At 39.6% G+C, this 5,251-nt stretch overlaps 1 protein-coding gene across 1 annotated transcript in view; it reads left to right on the top strand.

Annotated features, from left to right (window-relative positions):
• The window catches only part of MARCHF6 (membrane associated ring-CH-type finger 6), an 87,293-nt gene that overhangs the window by 66,036 nt on the left and 16,006 nt on the right, over positions 1–5,251 (top strand). The window lies entirely within an intron of this gene.

Below are 5,251 nucleotides of genomic sequence, written 5' to 3'. Positions count from 1 at the left end.
ATTATGATATTTAATTCTAAGAACTCTTATAAAATTGTTTAAGTAATGCTCTTTAATCGATCTTTTGTTTCAGAATATGCAGTTCTTATAATTCCTTTAAAAGTGCTTACTTTATAGGTTAAAATGTTACTAACCATTTAGTTTTCTCTAATATTTGAAAATACAAACTAATAGTCATTGATTTTCGTTCACCTTTGAGATAGATTGAATTGTCTTATTCCTTTTGACTTGGAGGCTTTAATACTTTTGAATTATTATAGCATGTTTTCCCACAAAGTCACAGATTGATTAAAAAGAGTATCCTGGCTGGGTGCAGTGGCTTATGCCTGTAATCCCAGCACTTTGGGAGGCCAAAGCAGGTGGATCACCTAAGCTCAGGAGTTCAAAACTAGCCTGGACAACATGGTGAAATCCCGTCTCTACCAAAAATACAAAAAATTAACCAAGCGTGGTGGTGTGGGCATGTGGTCCCAGCTACTCGAGAGGCTGAGGTGGGAGGATCGCTTGAGCCTAGGAGGCCACGGTTGCGGTGAGCTGAGATCATGCTATTGCACTCCAGCCTGGGTGACAGAGTGAGACCCTGTCTCTAAAAAAAAAAAAAAAAAAAAAAAAAAAAAGAGCATCCTGAGGGAACCCATGTAAGTCACAGCAAAGGTCTTAAAGCTCATGGAAAAAGAAATGGAACTTTTTTCTATTGTATTTAGAGCCTGAGGTTTTAACATCATTGAATTAAGATCTCAAGTTCTTAGTAGGTATTGGGGAAAAGCTAGGTATTGACTTCAGTCATTCAAAGGCTTTTAGCTTTGTTTTATCTCTTAGTGTATTGCAATGGATTTTTCAGAAAATGAAAATTATTTGGGCCATATTTCCCTTTCTCTGCTTTCCAGATGGAGAAGCTCCACGAACTTCATTTACCAGAAAATTTTTATTTAAGTACTTTTAATGTGTACCCACACCCTGGATTGTATCACCCAGATGAAAATGAGGCTAGTGCAGGAATTTTCCTGAGGAATTTACACTCTGATGGGAAAGCCAGACAGGTACACAGGTGTTGTGTGATGTGATTAGGGGAAGCCCAAGAAACTGTGGCATTGTGTAGGAGAGGCATTTAACCTGACTTTGGGAGTTTCAGGTATGGTTTTCTGTAAGAGCATCTAAGCCAACCTAACTAGTAGAGAACAGAGAAGTGGGTAAGAAAGGAAGAAGTATATTCCAGGAGGGAGATGATGGGCAGACCCGGTGTGAGACAAGGCATGCATATGTGGGGAACTGCCTCCTTTCTAGTCTGTCTCATAGACTAGAATAGATGAGAAATAAGTAATACAAAGAAGTACAGAACTGACTTGTGTTTTGATTTATGACTTTTTAACTTTTTGATCGTTGAAAGCGATACACATTCAGTAGAAACTGTACTTTGAGTACTCCTACAGCTATCCTGTTTTTCACTTTCAGTACATTATTCAGTAAATTGCATGAGATATTCACTACATAATTATAAAATAGGCTTTGTTAGGCCCCAGTTTTACTACAAGGCAAAAAATAAAATAGATTTTGTGTTAGAAGCTTTTGCCCAAATGTAGGCTAATGTAAATGTTCTGAGCGCATTATGATAGGCTGGGCTAAGCTATGATGTTTGGTAGGTTAGATGTATTAAATGCATTTTTGACTTAGGTGTTTTCAATTTAAGATGGGTTTGTCTGGACCTAACATCATTGTAAGTTGAGGAGGATCTAATTAAGCATATGTTATGCCTTTCTGTAAGAGCTGTATTCCAGAGTAGTCAAATAGTATCTGTAATTGAAGGAAAGAGCTACCTTTTTTTTTTTTTTTTTTTTTTTACAGAAAATGCCAGCAAATAAAGGTAGAGAGATTAACACAATTAGAAAAATACTGTTTTGCAATACCTAACAAAATAATTGATAATAGCAAGGATTGTTAGTGGATGTTGAATCCAACAGATGAAAGGTTGATCGGTCTTCAGTTGCTATTGCTGTGTAACAAGTTATTCCACAACTTTGTGGCTTAAAACAACCATTTTAATTTTGTCCACAGAGTTTATGGGTCAGATATTAAGACAGAGCATATCAGTATGTCTCTGCTCTGTGCTATCTGGAGCCTTAAGTGGGAAGATTCAATGGCCGGGAATGATTTGACAGTTATGGCTGGAATCATTTGGCTGGAAACACAACTAGTGGAGGGATCAGGTTGACAATACCCTAACCCAGTCAGTGATCACTGAAAAATCCGAGAGTTGATGCTTGTTGTTGGTTGCTACCCATCTGGGGCTGTTGACTGGAGCTCCTGTATGTGCCTGGGCTTCTTCATAGCTACGTAACCTCAAGGTATTTGGGCTTCTTATGTTGTAGTTCAGGGAAATGAGTGTCCCCACAAACAAGAAGCTGCATCATCTTTTATGACCCCCTGTCAGAAGGCCTACAACATCACTTTTCAGTAAATTTTACTGGGTATAAGCAAGTAACAAATGTTGGCTAAGATTCAAGGGAAGAGGACATAGACCCCCTACCACATGATGGGAAAAGAATTTGCAGGTATGTTATATTGCAGTGTGAAAGTGGTTATTTGCATGGTGGCAAAGTGTCACCTTGTGGATTACTTGATGGCTCAAAGGGAAACAACTAGTGGAGGGGTCAGGCCGACAATACCCTAACCCAGTCAGTGATCAAGCACAGTGCTGCTGCAAATGAGACAAACAGATACTATCTGCCTTTTAATGTTACGCAGCATGAGCCCTGAAAAAGGCCAAAGCATCCTGTGATATCAAGGAGCCATCTTGGCACTGTTAGCCAGGCCATCAACATCCTACACCGTCACTCTATGATCAAGATAGAGGAAGACAAAAGCAAGGCCCTCTGTGGTCAAGTCTGAACACAGAATGTGAGCATTATTCAAGCCACAGAAATGACCAAACATTCCTCTTTACTGGCTAACAGGATTGGTTACTGCTTCATTACCAATTACAGTTTTAGCTTCTGCCACTTTTTCTAGATAAGATTTATTTATTAAGATAACCATTCACAGATTACTCTGCTTTCTGATAGCATCCGATACCAAATTCCTGCTTCCTTAAATCCTCCCCCAAATCCCTAACACAAGCTGAAATCCTATAATAACCCCTTTCTAGCACTGTTACTGAGGGGCCCCAAGTTCTCCATGCTGTGTTACTCCCTTGCTGCAATGAGTAATACATGCAACTTGTTCTAGTTATACTTGTATTTTTGGTGGTCTTTACAGTACTCAGCATTACCTGTGAAATCATCATCACCTTAGAGAATTCTTTGGTACTATCAAAGTTTAAAAATGCTTATGTATTATGACTCAGCAGTTTGGCTTTTCAGAATCTACTGCATGTGTACAGGAGGCATGAGCAAGGCTGTTTCTGCAAATACATCATTTTTTATAGCAAAAAATGAGAAATGATCCAGATGTCCACCAATAGAGAATGCAGCGATTGAAAAAATGAAGTGGAGATACTTGTTTTGACATCGATAGCTCCCAGACATGTTTCTGAGTTGGGGGAAAGCACAAGCTGTAGACAGATAATGTGCAGTGTGCTATCCTGAATGTTTTGCATTAAATCCCCAAGTTTTTGAAGGAACAGCTTGCTTTTTCTCCATTCATGACTTTAAGCTACTTGCCTTTCCTGCAGCAAGTGGCTGCAGCCCTGTGGGATAGTGGGCCACTTGGAATTCTAGCAGAGCAGCTAGTGTGGTGTGTCCTGTCTGGCAGGAAAGGACTGCAAAGCAGTGGGTTTTTAGAGAACGTGAATCACAGTGATCTTTCACCTCCTTGGGTAAACATTAATCTCATTTGGGTATCTGCTGGACTCCCGAAAGGCCAAGAGAAAGCTGAATTGGTGGGTTGTTGCATCTTCCCTGCCTGTGAGAAAAAGCAGGGAGGCTTTCTTCATGTTCCTCAGGAGGAAACTGTTGGACGCTATCCCAAAGGTCTGAAGAGGTAAAAGATCCTTTTGAAGCCCTTTAGGATATTGTGAACCAGGCCCAAGCCTCCTTGAAGCTGCAAAGGAAATTGTAACAAGTGCTTTATATGCAGGAGGTTCAGCAGCCACAGAAAGGCAGTTAAGGCAGAGCAGTCAGAATGCATGCCAGTTTGACAAAGAACTACTGGCAGAGCCATGAGCTTCCAGAGAGAAGAGCAAACACACAGGACGCTGAGTGCAGTATGTTCACACGCACACACAAACAGCAGCTCTAAAGCAGAATGCAGTTGTTTTGATGTATGGCATAGATTTCAGACAAATCTAGTAGTGAAAAAAGATGCAGACAGTCACCACTGGGCTTGGCTTGGAGGCATGGAAGATGAATGCAAAGCACTGAGCAAAATGGGAGAGGAAATTGAGAAAGAGAAGTGTTTTGGAGGAAACATCTAGGAGACTTAGTGTAGTGATAATGGGGGTTCCAGAAGGAGCAAATGTGAGGCAGCATTGATACAAAAATAGGAGAAAATTTAACTGAATTGTAGAAAGATCTGATTCTGTAGGTTGAAAGGGCTCATCAGATTTGGTAAGATTGAAATCCAAGATAAAAACACATATTTAGGTATATCTTGTTAGATACGGGGAAATCATATACAAGCTTCGAAAAAACTGTACTGTCATTGGACTTCTTTTCTATAGCACTGAAAACCGTAAGATATCAGAGAATTTATAGACGACTGAGATAAAAGGGACAAAAACCAAGCTTCCTCTACCCAGACAAAAAATAATATAACTGTTCAGCTATCAGGATGAAGATTGATATTTGAAGGTATTCAAGAATTCAGTGTGTGTATCAACCTCTCACCCCATTTGAAGAAGATCCTTGGAAGACTAACCAATCAAAGCAGTAGAGAAATGGGAACATTGGCCTCAAGATGGTAGACAGTGAAGAGGAGAATTAACAATCTGAGCAAAGTCCATATAAAAAATGATACTACATATTTTCTATGGGATATAGATGTATAGGTGCAGCTGAATGCATGGGAAAAAATGTGGATGGTATGTGCCAAAAGCTAATAGTAGTTATTGCTGGGGAGGGATCAGGATTTAAGGTAGTGGTCACAGAGGACTCCAGTCTTCTCTGTAAAGATTTTGGTTTTATATAAGAATCAGTCTAAATGTTACATGGGGTTTCTTTAAAAAAAAAAAAAATATATATATATACACACACACAAACACACACACACACACACACACACACACCCCAAAACTAGCGTATAGTTTCAAAATATGTGT

The sequence above is a fragment of the Rhinopithecus bieti genome, unplaced genomic scaffold (assembly GCF_001698545.2).
Source record: "Rhinopithecus bieti isolate Rb0 unplaced genomic scaffold, ASM169854v2 scaffold_17184, whole genome shotgun sequence".
NCBI lineage: Eukaryota > Metazoa > Chordata > Mammalia > Primates > Cercopithecidae > Rhinopithecus > Rhinopithecus bieti.
The sequence above is the reverse complement of the archived record's forward strand: the minus strand, read 5'-3'. Positions and strand labels throughout refer to the sequence as shown.